Consider the following 16,539-nt stretch of genomic DNA (forward strand, 5'->3'; position numbering starts at 1 on the left):
CCATTCTCAAGAATTGCACCTCGTTTTACCCATTTTTGTTTCTCTGCTTTTGTAGTAAGCATCTGCATTGTTTTTAACATGTCTAAATCTAAAATCTCAGAGAGTTGTAATTCCTCATATAAAAGTAAAGTTTCTGAGTCTGAGGCTGCTTGCTTTGCAGCTGCATCAGCTCGTGCATTGCCTTTTGAAATCTTATCCTGCTGTTTTGTATGAGCTACACATTTACAAATAGCTACTTTGGTAGGTAACTGAACAGATTCTAATAACTCCAAAATAAATTGCGCATGATTAATAGGTTTTCCACTGGATGTTATCATTCCTCTATTTTTCCATTGTTGTGCAAATACATGTACTGTAGAAAAGCATACTGACTATCAGTATATATGTTCACACACTTGTTTTTTGCTAAAATACATGCCCTCGTCAAAGCTATCAATTCTGCTGCTTGTGCAGATAAGTTGTGTGGTAAGGACTGAGCTTCTAAAATTTCAGTGTCTGTAACTACTGCATACCCTACCAGATTCTTCCCTGTAGGACCCCTTCTGCATGAGCCGTCCACGTAATATGTCACCTCGGCATTATCCAAGGGCATATCTGTGAGATCTTGTCTAGGTAAAGCTAACTGTTCAATTTCCTGCAGGCAGCTGTGTGGTGTGCCATCCGCAGGAGTTGGGAGTAGTGTTGATGGATTTAATGTCGTACATCATTCAATTGTCATATGAGGTTGGCTCAGCAGTATAGTCATACATGAAAGATGTCTAGCAGGAGAAAGGTATGCCACTTTTTCTTGCAGTAAAATTATTGCAACTGCATGAGGCACTCTCAATGTGAGAGGGTGGAATAACACCACTGAGGCCGTAGCCTGTACTGCCATTGCAGCTGCAACTACTGCTTGTACACAGTGAGGCAAAGATCGTGCCACTGGGTCTAACTGTGATGAATAATAGGCTATGGGGCGTTGCTTATCCCCATGTTGCGTCAATACTGACGTCATATATCCTTGCTTACAATCTACGGTCTGAAAGAATCGTCTGTGATAATTTGGAAGTCCTAAAACTAATGAAGAAGCTATCAACTGCTTCAACCTGCAGAAAGCCATTTCTGCTTCGGGTGTCCATTGTAAGATATCTTGTGCTGCCATTGGTGTCTTATATATCAAGTCAGTCAGTGGAGCAGATTCCAAAGCATAATTTGGTATCCAGCTCCGACAAAAATTAGTTGTACCTAAGAAAGACATCATTTCCTTCTTGGTTGCTGGTTTAGGTGCTTGCAAAATTGCTGTTTTTCTTTCATCTAGTATTCTACCTTCATTGGATATTACATATCCCAAGTATCTAACTTGTTTTCTCCAAAGTTGTAACTTACTTTTGTTTACTTTGTGTCCTTGTGTTGCTAAAAATTTCAGTAATGCTACAGTATCCTCCCTGCACTGTTGCTGGGTGGGGGCTGCTAGCAAGATGTCATCTACGTAAAGTAGAATTTGACTACCTCCCAGTGGGGTAAACCCTGCCAGGTTGCTAGCCATTTCTTGTGCAAATATTGTTGGACTCTCACAATATCCCTATGGTAGTCGAGTATATGTATACCTTTTACCCTGAAATGTAAATGCAAACCAATATTGACTATCAGGATGTATAGGTATTGAAAAGAAAGCATTGCTAATATCTACCACAGAGAAATATTTCTGTTGCGATTCTAAATCGTTTAACAAAGTATGTGGGTCTGGCACCGTAGGTGCTCTAGGTATTACTGCATTATTTACAGCTTGTAAATCTTGTACCATACGCCATTCCCTGTTTGCTTTTTAACAGGAAATAGGGTGTATTACATGGCGAATCAGGAGATTCTACCAGTACTCCTTCTTTGAGTAATGCTGCTATTATAGGCTTAATTCCTATTTCTGCATCCTTTCTCAAAGGGTATTGTCTTTCTGTGGTCTAAAAGCTGACTTTGGGGATATTGTAACTGGTCCTGCTATTCGAATAAGTCCTACATCTGACTTGCCTGTTGACCAAAGAGTTGTTGGAATTTCACATAAAGCCTTTTCTTCTTCTTCTAATAAGAATGCTAATCAGCTGTCCTTGCTAGATTGCAAGTGTACAGCTGGATGTATCTGTGTCAACCAATTCAGTTTTTGTTTTTGTATCACTTGTTCTGATAGTTCTAAATCAGTCTGTTTCTCCCATCTTGTTACTTTTTCTCCTAAGTCTGCCCATTTTACATGTTTATTCTTTGTCAAGCTGACATGTGGTAATCAATTTGATCTGTATAATGCAAGGAATTCTTGAGGTAATGAACAGCTGACTACACTGTTCCCCTCAGTATCCCAGTACAAAGTACGCAATACTAGTCTAGTTGCACGATTTCTGAATAGTTCTTGCTCATATTCTCTATCAGGTCCTGGTGTAGTACAGTAGTATAGAGTACAGTGTAACAAATGCTGTCGATCAGTGTCAAGGGAGGGGGCTTTACTGATGGCTATGTTCATCAGTTCCTCGGTTACTGCCCCTGGACCAGTCGTGACTAGGTCCTGGCTGTACCAGTAAAAAGTTTCACCCTCTGATCGCACTACAAAGGTATCCATTTGTCTCTGTGCCTCCATACCTTGTACAGTTGGAACTACTGCTATGCCAAATATCTGCATAAGGACCCTGCCCAATAGGTTTACTGGACACTTTGCAGAAACAACAATTTTACTTCTCTGGGTCATACCTGAAACAGGGTCAGTTATTGCTATATCATGGGAAAGTGGTTCCCTGTATAGCTGTCCGTTTGCTGCTTTCACTAACATATAATCAGGTGATTCGGAATGTTCTGGTAACTTGGAGGGGTGTATCAAAGTCCGTGACGCTCCTGAGTCACACAGGAATTTGACTTTCCTTCCCTCCACCAGAAGTGTAACTTCCGGTTTCGTATCTGCTAAGTAGAGCTCTAAGCTCAATAATGCTAAGTCCAAAATTTCACTTTCTTCATCCTCCATATCTACTTGCACTTCCTCTACTCCTTCTATCACATTTACATTTGTTTTCTGTTTATTAACTTTTCTTGATGATTTCTGACTTTCACATGATGTATCTTCACTATCATATAGTCAGTCCTCATCTCCCTTATCTTCTGAAATTACCTTTTTGTTTTGCCTACAATCCCTTGCTAGATGTCCCTTTTTCCCGCACTTGAAGCATTCACCTCTCTTTTTCCTCTCTTCAAAATCTTCTGATCATTTGTCAGACTGTTTGTTTCCCTGGGCATTCTTCTTGCCCTTTTTACCTGACTGTAATACAAATACTTCAGCTCCGTCTTCAGCAGTGAAGACTTGCGCCTTCTTTTCTTTTTACTATTAAAATGTCTTTCAGCATGTCTAGCGTATTCAAGTAAGGCTTGTAGCCTCCCTGTTCGATGGTCTATCATATGCTTTGTAATGAAGCTACTAATAGGTGCAATGCAACCTTTCAAAAATGCATTTTTTAATTGTTGTTCATACGGGGAATCATTTGTTTGGTTCTCAGGAACCGACATACCGCTATGATTATTAAAACATTCTAATAATCTAGCATAATACCCATCTATTGTCTCATTTTCCTGTTGTATGCATTGATTAATGCAAGTCCAGTCTGCTCTAGGTTTCCATTTCTCAGAGATTCGGTCTGTCAGACCTTTCACTCTATTGTCTAACTCTGCGTCACTATGTGGGAGTGGTTTAAATTCTGCATTATGAGGATTCCAGTTGCCACAAATCATGTGCCAATCTGGACCTATAATTTGTCTTACTACTTTTTCTACTTCTTCCTCATTCAAGTGGTAACTCAACCTCATGCCTTGTAAATCTTCTAAAAATTTAGTAAAATTAACTTTCGGATGGGGGATTCCCTCAGTAGCCTTCCGGATATCTTCCGGTGTCCATGGTCTATATACTAAGAGTGTTGGGTCCTGCCCTTCCTGTCCTGCCTGAGGATTTGGAACTTCTATAAGTGGGCATATTTCTTCCTCACTCTCATCCTGTAGATTTCTCTCTATTTGGTATGATTCTGTGTCCCTATGTGTTTTACGTGTTCGGGACCTAGTTTCAATAGGATCTCTAACAAATGGTTGTGGTCTTGCTGAAACTTCAGGATAACGCAGAGGCGGACCAGCCTGTCCACTCGCTTCATATCCTGAAAAGGGTAAGGGAGGGGGCAAGGGAGGAGGAGGGGGAGCTGTCGCTATTACCAAGTTATTATCCTCTTTGTCTAGAAATAATGTTTTTGAATTTTTCAGCTTCTGCTCTCTACGATTTGCTTCCTCAATCCACCTGTGTGCCTGAGGAATGCCTAATTGGCGTTGCTTTTTTGCCTGACCTTCGGCATCAGATTTAAGCTGTTTAAGGAGTTTAACTAGTGAAGTTTTATCTAGTTTACCATCAAATTCATATTTATTAACCCATTTCGTATAATACCTAACGTTATCAGAACGTTGTAATTGCATGTATTTTGCGTCTTCGGTTAGGGGCGGATCTCGCAATGTTTTAGTGCACTGATTACCCATGTCGAAATATTACGTAACCCTTTTTTATCACGTGATATCAAGTTCTCAGTTCCTGTTCACAGTTTATCTAGAATAACTGCCTACCTTATTCTGTTACCCTGATCTATGACCAAATATACAGTACTTCCTTTTGTCCCTGATCTGCAAAACAAATCTTGACAACAATATACTGTAACCTAGTCCCTGATCTAAAACAGAAAAAAAGGCAAATTCTTCCTACCTGAGCCTCCGGTATTGAGAAAGTCCAAGTTCCGCTTTTCGGCCACAGATCAGAAAGTGGCCAGCCTCTTTACACGATTCAGTCAGAGGTCTTTTCACTCAAGAAGAACCATTTTGGTAACTTCTCCTGCGCAGTATTCGACCACCGATACGCTCTGATCTGCGGCTTACCAATGGAATTCCGGTCCGAAGGACCAAACTGTTAAATAAAATAAGATTTCAATACACAGGAGGTTCAGGTTAAAAAGTTTACTAGTGTACACCAGGAGGCAAAAAACGTACAAGTACAGAATTTTGTCTGACATGAAACAGGAAGCACACAATTTTATATAGGTTTAACATTTAAGCTATGCCCACCTTACTGACGTGATATGTCACAGGGCATCTACATCACTTTAGCTTACAGTCCTTTATTCATAAAGCTGTTGATGCTGTATATTTAAAAAAAACTTTTCCTCTAGATACAATACGGCCTTGCTGGTCAGACATAATGTCTTTCTGTAAAGTTACTTCTTCAAGGTTTCATATCAGTTCGAATACAATAGCAGCTTCAGTCTTTTAATACATGTCTTTGTTCTCTGTTACACTTTCTCACACAGCTGCGTGCTATCTCAGTAACACATATACAAGGCCAAATCATTCCAACAGGAAAGAGCAGAAGATTTCATTATTTCACACATTTAATTTCCTGACCCAGCAGATAATCACTTGTGAAAAGCATAAACATTAAAACTTGCTAAGCTAGCATTCTGCCAGGGTCAAAGATCAGCTTTGCTTCAAGCCACACTGCAGTTTCAAAACTACTTACATTTACACATGAATTAATCTGTACTGTTATATGATTAATAGAATAAAATGTATTATATACTACTTTGCTTTTAAACTAGCATTTCTCATATATTCAAATACACATTTTTCTAACATTTTCCCCTCTATTAATACTTTTTATTCTATTTTGAAGTATGCATAGTGTCATTTCATCTCCTAGCCTTTTCCACTTAGGATTTTCAGCTAGGTGAGTCATTCAATCTATACTTCAGAAAAAATGTCATCTGAGATCAATCTTTCAATCTCAATATCTTGGTACAAAGTTTCAGTAACAGATACATCAATAAAATCTTTGATTAATCTTTTCATGCAGGGAATTCCACAGCAAACACATGCTCCTATTAGGAGTATACCCACACAAATGGCAATCAGAATATTCATTAGGATGGAACCCCACCCCCCCAAATAGATTCTGGAAAAAGTCCATCAGTGGATTTGGGCCTGGTTCAGTCATGGCTGATACTTGCTGAATTACCTCTAGGTGGTTATTGATCTCATGACAATTGTCAGGAATATAAGCACAGCATTCTTCTTTGATAAGCGCCAAGACGCACCACCTCTCGCCGCTAGGGTGAAGTCAAGAGCCATTCGATTTTGTAGCACAACAGTTCTCATTGCATTCAGTTCATCAGTCACCAGTTCTAGGGCGGAAAAAGTTGCATTACTCATTACTTCGAGAAGTTTCGACAACTTCCTCAGCTCCCAGATCGATTTGACTGCTCCATAGGCTGGGAATATTCCTGCCCAAGATATAACACTGTCACTCAAGTCCATATGGGTCAATTTGCTTTTGTCTTTTACTGAATTGTGGTCTTTCCAGCCAGCTTCGATCTTTCCAACTGGATTCACAGGTTTTTCAACTGGACCTTCGGGTTTTCGGGCTGCTTCTCTAATGTTTCGTATCTTACCTAAAGGTAATTCTGCAGTATGTCTTATTGCCGGAACCAAATAACCCAAAAAACAACTGCCGGACCAATTCTCAGGTAACCATTTATATGCCTTTTTCCCACAAATAAAATAACAGTTTTCTACTTTAGTACTAATACGCATCAGCCCTGCATGAAACATTTTCTGATCTATAACTGACAATTGTTTAAACAAAACTGGATTTTTGCGAATGTCATTCATAGTTGTTTTCAATGAGTTCAAATACGAGTCATAATTAGTATTGCAAAAAGTATTGCCATTACTATTCTTAATATAAATCGGTAAGATATGGTTATATTACAATTGCTCCAGCCTACCTGGAAGGTGTCATTTTTATAAAAGCATACAACTCCTTTTTGTGTGACAGGTAAAAATAAAGCTATTTTGTCCTGTGATCTCACAGTTCCTGTATCGAAAAGTAAATTCTCCCAAGTCTCATTTATCCCCAAAGGGACAGCGGACATTATCAGTCCTCCATATGCTGTTGGTATAGCTGTACAAACCCAGCAATTTGAAATGTTCATAGTCTCTGCATGTACACATTTCATGGCTAGGTATGTGTTAAAATTTGGATGCCAGTCTATAGACGTTTCATCACGCCTTCCCACTTTCACTTGTGTGGTTGTGTGTAGGATAAACCACAACAAGAGGAAAATTGTTACAATTACAGTCAATAAATGTACACTCAACAAAATGATTATGCAACATCTCTGGGGTTGTTCTAAATTTCTATTCACTTTGTTTTTGGCCATCTTGGTCTGGTTGTGTATCAGTCACAAAGTTTTTATCAAGTTGAAAGTTCTTTACCAGTTTACAATGTGTCAAATGAACCCAGGACATCCTCTCGGCTACTCTGACTGCAGTAGGCGTTGCCAACAGAACCTGGTACAGTCCCTCCCACTTTGGACTCGCCCAATTCTTCCTTTTCGTCACTTTCAGCCAAACCCACGACCCTGGGGCCAAGACTGCTTCCACCGGTCTGGTCTGTTCCTTATCTGAAAAAGAGTTAAACTGCAAAACAGATTTATTTGTTAACAGTTTCCTCATATAACTAGCTAATGAACTGTCAGCCTCTTGCTCTGCAGGCATGAGAGCTTTCCACTGAGGCACATAACATGCTCTCCCAAAAACCATTTCAAAGGGAGTTAAACCCTTTACATTTGGAACCATTCTCATACTCAACAGTGCTAAAGGCAGACAGTATATTCAATTCTTTTGGGTTTCCTCTACTAGCTTCCTAAGTTTACTTTTTAGGGTACCATTGTACCTTTCCACCAGTCCTGCTGACTGTGGGTGGTAGGCACAATGGTTCTTTAAAGAGATACCAAAAAATCTCCCAAGTTGGTGGATTGTCTGGTTTACAAAATGTGTGCCGTTGTCACTATAAATCCTTTCCGGAATGCCAAATCTAGGGATTACTTCTTTTATCAGGGCTTTCGCCACTGTTGCTGCATCTGGTTTTTGGTTGGAAAAGCTTCTACCCATTTGGAAAACATGTCTACAATAACTAAACAAAACTTTTTCCCTTCACATTTATTCAATTCTATGAAATCCATACAAATAGTATGGAACAGGTATGGTGGTATAGGAAAACTTCCTTGCTTGGTTTTAAATGCTCCTTGTGCATGGTGCTTGTTACAAGTATGACAAGCTGCACAAAATATTTTTGTGTAGTTTGTGTATCCATATGTTTGGAATATTCGGTTTACTAACTGTACCATCCCCCCTGTTGAGACATGGCACTGCCCATGGCTCAACAAAGCTGCATATCTAAATAAATTAGACAGCAATATCGGTTTTCTTTCTTTGGAAATGTACAGTCCATTCTCAAGAATTGCACCTCGTTTTACCCATTTTTGTTTCTCTGCTTTTGTAGTAAGCATCTGCATTGTTTTTAACATGTCTAAATCTAAAATCTCAGAGAGTTGTAATTCCTCATATAAAAGTAAAGTTTCTGAGTCTGAGGCTGCTTGCTTTGCAGCTGCATCAGCTCATGCATTGCCTTTTGAAATCTTATCCTGCTGTTTTGTATGAGCTACACATTTACAAATAGCTACTTTGGTAGGTAACTGAACAGATTCTAATAACTCCAAAATAAATTGCGCATGATTAATAGGTTTTCCACTGGATGTTATCATTCCTCTATTTTTCCATTGTTGTGCAAATACATGTACTGTAGAAAAAGCATACTGACTATCAGTATATATGTTCACACACTTGTTTTTTGCTAAAATACATGCCCTCGTCAAAGCTATCAATTCTGCTGCTTGTGCAGATAAGTTGTGTGGTAAGGACTGAGCTTCTAAAATTTCAGTGTCTGTAACTACTGCATACCCTACCAGATTCTTCCCTGTAGGACCCCTTCTGCATGAGCCGTCCACGTAATATGTCACCTCGGCATTATCCAAGGGCATATCTGTGAGATCTTGTCTAGGTAAAGCTAACTGTTCAATTTCCTGCAGGCAGCTGTGTGGTGTGCCATCCGCAGGAGTTGGGAGTAGTGTTGATGGATTTAATGTCGTACATCGTTCAATTGTCATATGAGGTTGGCTCAGCAGTATAGTCATACATGAAAGATGTCTAGCAGGAGAAAGGTATGCCACTTTTTCTTGCAGTAAAATTATTGCAACTGCATGAGGCACTCTCAATGTGAGAGGGTGGAATAACACCACTGAGGCCGTAGCCTGTACTGCCATTGCAGCTGCAACTACTGCTTGTACACAGTGAGGCAAAGATCGTGCCACTGGGTCTAACTGTGATGAATAATAGGCTATGGGGCGTTGCTTATCCCCATGTTGTTGCGTCAATACTGACGTCATATATCCTTGCTTACAATCTACGGTCTGAAAGAATCGTCTGTGATAATTTGGAAGTCCTAAAACTAATGAAGAAGCTATCAACTGCTTCAACCTGCAGAAAGCCATTTCTGCTTCGGGTGTCCATTGTAAGATATCTTGTGCTGCCATTGGTGTCTTATATATCAAGTCAGTCAGTGGAGCAGATTCCAAAGCATAATTTGGTATCCAGCTCCGACAAAAATTAGTTGTACCTAAGAAAGACATCATTTCCTTCTTGGTTGCTGGTTTAGGTGCTTGCAAAATTGCTGTTTTTCTTTCCTCATCTAGTATTCTACCTTCATTGGATATTACATATCCCAAGTATCTAACTTGTTTTCTCCAAAGTTGTAACTTACTTTTGTTTACTTTGTGTCCTTGTGTTGCTAAAAATTTCAGTAATGCTACAGTATCCTCCCTGCACTGTTGCTGGGTGGGGGCTGCTAGCAAGATGTCATCTACGTAAAGTAGAATTTGACTACCTCCCAGTGGGGTAAACCCTGCCAGGTTGCTAGCCATTTCTTGTGCAAATATTGTTGGACTCTCACAATATCCCTATGGTAGTCGAGTATATGTATACCTTTTACCCTGAAATGTAAATGCAAACCAATATTGACTATCAGGATGTATAGGTATTGAAAAGAAAGCATTGCTAATATCTACCACAGAGAAATATTTCTGTTGCGATTCTAAATCGTTTAACAAAGTATGTGGGTCTGGCACCGTAGGTGCTCTAGGTATTACTGCATTATTTACAGCTTGTAAATCTTGTACCATACGCCATTCCCTGTTTGCTTTTTTAACAGGAAATAGGGGTGTATTACATGGCGAATCAGGAGATTCTACCAGTACTCCTTCTTTGAGTAATGCTGCTATTATAGGCTTAATTCCTATTTCTGCATCCTTTCTCAAAGGGTATTGTCTTTTCTGTGGTCTAAAAGCTGACTTTGGGGATATTGTAACTGGTCCTGCTATTCGAATAAGTCCTACATCTGACTTGCCTGTTGACCAAAGAGTTGTTGGAATTTCACATAAAGCCTTTTCTTCTTCTTCTAATAAGAATGCTAATCAGCTGTCCTTGCTAGATTGCAAGTGTACAGCTGGATGTATCTGTGTCAACCAATTCAGTTTTTGTTTTTGTATCCCTTGTTCTGATAGTTCTAAATCAGTCTGTTTCTCCCATCTTGTTACTTTTTCTCCTAAGTCTGCCCATTTTACATGTTTATTCTTTGTCAAGCTGACATGTGGTAATCAATTTGATCTGTATAATGCAAGGAATTCTTGAGGTAATGAACAGCTGACTACACTGTTCCCCTCAGTATCCCAGTACAAAGTACGCAATACTAGTCTAGTTGCACGATTTCTGAATAGTTCTTGCTCATATTCTCTATCAGGTCCTGGTGTAGTACAGTAGTATAGAGTACAGTGTAACAAATGCTGTCGATCAGTGTCAAGGGAGGGGGCTTTACTGATGGCTATGTTCATCAGTTCCTCGGTTACTGCCCTGGACCAGTCGTGACTAGGTCCTGGCTGTACCAGTAAAAAGTTTCACCCTCTGATCGCACTACAAAGGTATCCATTTGTCTCTGTGCCTCCATACCTTGTACAGTTGGAACTACTGCTATGCCAAATATCTGCATAAGGTCCCTGCCCAATAGGTTTACTGGACACTTTGCAGAAACAACAATTTTACTTCTCTGGGTCATACCTGAAACAGGGTCAGTTATTGCTATATCATGGGAAAGTGGTTCCCTGTATAGCTGTCTGTTTGCTGCTTTCACTAACATATAATCAGGTGATTCGGAATGTTCTGGTAACTTGGAGGGGTGTATCAAAGTCCGTGACGCTCCTGAGTCACACAGGAATTTGACTTCCCTTCCCTCCACCAGAAGTGTAACTTCCGGTTTCATATCTGCTAAGTAGAGCTCTAAGCTCAATAATGCTAAGTCCAAAATTTCACTTTCTTCATCCTCCATATCTACTTGCACTTCCTCTACTCCTTCTATCACATTTACATTTGTTTTCTGTTTATTAACTTTTCTTGATGATTTCTGACTTTCACATGATGTATCTTCACTATCATATAGTCAGTCCTCATCTCCTTATCTTCTGAAATTACCTTTTGTTTTGCCTACAATCCCTTGCTAGATGTCCCTTTTCCCGCACTTGAAGCATTCACCTCTTTTTCCTCTCTTCAAAATCTTCTGATCGATTGTCAGACTGTTTGTTTCCCTGGGCATTCTTCTTGCCCTTTTACCTGACTGTAATACAAATACTTCAGCTCCGTCTTCAGCAGTGAAGACTTGCACCTTCTTTTCTTTTACTATTAAAATGTCTTTCAGCATGTCTAGCGTATTCAAGTAAGGCTTGTAGCCTCCTGTTCGATGGTCTATCATATGCTTTGTAATGAAGCTACTAATAGGTGCAATGCAACCTTTCAAAAATGCATTTTTTAATTGTTGTTCATACGGGGAATCATTTGTTTGGTTCTCAGGAACTGACATACCGCTATGATTATTAAAACATTCTAATAATCTAGCATAATACCCATCTATTGTCTCATTTTCCTGTTGTATGCATTGATTAATGCAAGTCCAGTCTGCTCTAGGTTTCCATTTCTCAGAGATTCGGTCTGTCAGACCTTTCACTCTATTGTCTAACTCTGCGTCACTATGTGGGAGTGGTATAAATTCTGCATTATGAGGATTCCAGTTGCCACAAATCATGTGCCAATCTGGACCTATAATTTGTCTTACTACTTTTTCTACTTCTTCCTCATTCAAGTGGTAACTCAACCTCATGCCTTGTAAATCTTCTAAAAATTTAGTAAAATTAACTTTCGGATGGGGGATTCCCTCAGTAGCCTTCTGGATACCTTCCGGTGTCCCTGGTCTATATACTAAGAGTGTTGGGTCCTGCCCTTCCTGTCCTGCCTGAGGATTTGGAACTTCTATAAGTGGGCATATTTCTTCCTCACTCTCATCCTGTAGATTTCTCTCTATTTGGTATGATTCTGTGTCCCTATGTGTTTTACGTGTTCGGGACCTAGTTATAATAGGATCTCTAACAAATGGTTGTGGTCTTGCTGAAACTTCAGGATAATGCAGAGGCGGACCAGCCTGTCCACTCACTTCATATCCTAAAAAGGGTAAGGGAGGGGGCAAGGGAGGAGGAGGGGGAGCTGTCGCTATTACCAAGTTATTATCCTCTTTGTCTAGAAATAATGTTTTTGAATTTTTCAGCTTCTGCTCTCTACGATTTGCTTCCTCAATCCACCTGTGTGCCTGAGGAATGCCTAATTGGCGTTGCTTTTTTGCCTGACCTTCGGCATCAGATTTAAGCTGTTTAAGGAGTTTAACTAGTGAAGTTTTATCTAGTTTACCATCAAATTCATATTTATTAACCCATTTCATATAATACCTAACGTTATCAGAACGTTGTAATTGCATGTATTTTGCGTCTTCGGTTAGGGGCGGATCTCGCAATGTTTTAGTGCACTGATTACCCATGTCAAAATATTACGTAACCCTTTTTTATCACGTGATATCAAGTTCTCAGTTCCTGTTCACAGTTTATCTAGAATAACTGCCTACCTTATTCTGTTACCCTGATCTATGACCAAATATACAGTACTTCCTTTTGTCCCTGATCTGCAAAACAAATCTTGACAACAATATACTGTAACCTAGTCCCTGATCTAAAACAGAAAAAAGGCAAATTCTTCCTACCTGAGCCTCCGGTATTGAGAAAGTCCAAGTTCCGCTTTTCGGCCACAGATCAGAAAGTGGCCAGCCTCTTTACACGATTCAGTCGGAGGTCTTTTCACTCAAGAAGAACCATTTCGGTAACTTCTCCTGCGCAGTATTCGACCACTGATACGCTCTGATCTGCGGCTTACCAATGGAATTCCGGTCCGAAGGACCAAACTGTTAAATAAAATAAGATTTCAATACACAGGAGGTTCAGGTTAAAAAGTTTACTAGTGTACACCAGGAGGCAAAAAACGTACAAGTACAGAATTTTGTCTGACATGAAACAGGAAGCACACAATTTTATATAGGTTTAACATTTAAGCTATGCCCACCTTACTGACGTGATATGTCACAGGGCATCTACATCACTTTAGCTTACAGTCCTTTATTCATAAAGCTGTTGATGCTGTATATTTAAAAAAAACTTTTCCTCTAGATACAATACGGCCTTGCTGGTCAGACATAATGTCTTTCTGTAAAGTTACTTCTTCAAGGTTTCATATCAGTTCGAATACAATAGCAGCTTCAGTCTTTTAATACACGTCTTTGTTCTCTGTTACACTTTCTCACACAGCTGCGTGCTATCTCAGTAACACATATACAAGGCCAAATCATTCCAACAGGAAAGAGCAGAAGATTTCATTATTTCACACATTTAATTTCCTGACCCAGCAGATAATCACTTGTGAAAAGCATAAACATTAAAACTTGCTAAGCTAGCATTCTGCCAGGGTCAAAGATCAGCTTTGCTTCAAGCCACACTGCAGTTTCAAAACTACTTACATTTACACATGAATTAATCTGTACTGTTATATGATTAATAGAATAAAATGCATTATATACTACTTTGCTTTTACTACTTTGCTTTTAAACTAGCATTTCTCATATATTCAAATACACATTTTTCTAACACAAATTCAGTTCCAACTGTACTCCACATTCACCTCTAGCCACCCCCCAAGAAATACCTTCAAACATAACCCCTCCAACAGACAGCATGTCCCGGCTGTGCTCACTAAGGCCAAGAGCACAGCCTCAATGGGCCCTGATAATATAGCAGAATGGCTCCTGAATATTCTAGAATATGTCCTGTCAAGGTCACTAGAGTTACTATGTAACTACAGCCACAAAACAGACTTTGTGCCACGAGAATGGAGGTTTGCAATGGTCATCTCTCTTCATAAGGTGGGCCATCAACAGATCCCAGGAACTACAAACCCATTAGTCTGATTAATCTTATATGCAAAACCATGGAAAACCATGGAAAAAATTTTCATGGAAATGATCAGCAAAAACAGAGGAGACCTTCAGACACAGAATCCATCCCAGTGTGGCTTTCTCAAAGGAAGATCATGCCTACTGAACATGTTGGACTTCTTTGAGAAAGTCACCAAGGCAGTGGATGAAGGTAAAATGGTGCATACTGCCTACCTTGACCTGGCTAAGTCATTTGATACAACACTTGGGCATTGTTAACACACTTACTGAATTAGGCATAAATCCCTATATAATGCACTGGAAAACCAGCTGTCTTACAGACAGGGCCCAGGAAGTTAGGACTGGTGAGACCACCTCCACAAAGAGGCCGGACACAAGTGGAGCCCCACAGGACTCCGTGCTGGGCCTGCTCCTCTTTGGCATCTGCTTCGCAGAAGTCAAAGCCAATGACAAAGGCCTCTATTTGTCCAAGCTCACAGATCATTGCAAACTGGGAGCAGTCACAGAATCCACATAAGATGCAAACATCTTACAAGAGGGTCTAACATGGACAAATGACTGGTGCCAAAGTCACGGCTTAAAACTCAATGCCAAGAAATGCATTGTAGCACCATTTGGGAAGTCGGACACCTCAGGAAACTATATCATCAAAAAAGCATCCCTAAGAGTTTGCCCACTAGTCAAGGATCTGGGAAAGCATGCACACAATAACCTGGTTTTCAAAAAACATCTGTCCAAAGTAGTGAGGAAAATCCTTGTATGTTGCTCAACTTATAAGTAAGGGCATGATATCTAGGTCTAGGGAAGTCATCATATCACTATACTCAGCCTTCATCAAACACATCAATGAATATAATGCCTCCTTTGCTATGTACCTGTACAGACACATGCAGCAAATGGAATGCCCACAAAGATTCCTTACAAACAGAATACAGAGCATAAATGCAATGTTCTATACGGATCACCTCAAAGCCCTATCTCTACACTCTGTCTCCTACAGACTACTGAGAGGTGGTCTATAAGTAACACAAAAGACATCCTTGGACACCTCTCTAATGAATCTTTTGTACGTCTGCAAAATAAACAGATCAAAATTTTCCTTATGACATAAATAGGACATGTTGGACAGACAGATATCTATCTCAGAAAATTTCTGTTGTTTGGATAGGCTCCCCAACCATGTGAAACAAAGTGCTCCCTAACCCTATTTAAGTGTAACTTGGACCATTGGATGGGAAATTGAAAATTCACCCTTGGTCTGGTGCCTATGTCTCTGATAGACAAAAGCAGTGAGTAAATGATGTCATAACCAACAATCACCCTCTGTATAAACATCTAAAACACATAACCTATGGGACACATTTGGGCTGCAAGGCTAGGCTTATACAAGCCCCATGCACCTATGAAATTATATGGGTTATGTTATCAAAGATAACCAGACAGCTTCAAAAAACTCTGGCTCCCTCCCGCTCAGATTTCCACACTTCCAATCTGACTGCTGATCGGTTAGCCCTTAGATGGGAAAATCAGAGTCAGAGTGGAAAGTCTTCAGAATATTCTTGCCCAAAAGCTAAGTACCATACTGACAGTGAACCACACAAACAAGACATAATCACCAAGTTATTTCTCAACAATAATTACATATAATAATAGGAGGAAGGACGGTGGTGTGTTGCGACTCCAGTGTTGAGGAATTTGAACATCTATTTTAGGGGTTAATTGCAACTTACACAACTATACTATGTTCATCATTCCCACTGCTGCAGTAGCCTTTAAGGCACATCTGTAGATTATTAACACTTATTCAAGCTGGGTGGAGGAAGGAAGGCTGTGCATCCAGGAGCCCATGGAAAATGGTCAGAGTAAAGTCAGTTCTGGATCTAGAAAAAAAAATCCAGTTTAGAATGCATTATACAGCTAAGTGCAGAGGAACATGTAACCTGACCAGAATATCTATATATGAATAAGTCCACCTGTTTCCAATATGCCACTGAAAAAGACAAGTTTCTCATAGAATGAGCCTTGATATTGCCTGGACTGTGTTTACCACAGTCAGCATAACAAAATGCGAAAGCCAAGCACAACAATCTGGAAATAGTCTGTTTTAACATAAGTTGTCCTTTGTCCCAATATAAACAATAAATACTTGATTTTTGTCAAAATAGTATCTGAGCTGCCTATGCACACATGGAGTAAGAAGAATCCTCTCTCTGGTTCTGAGGTACTGGATGGAAAACTGT

This window comes from Protopterus annectens, chromosome 7.part0 (genome assembly GCF_019279795.1).
Source record: "Protopterus annectens isolate FY-2018-M chromosome 7.part0, PAN1.0, whole genome shotgun sequence".
Classification (NCBI taxonomy): domain Eukaryota; kingdom Metazoa; phylum Chordata; order Ceratodontiformes; family Protopteridae; genus Protopterus; species Protopterus annectens.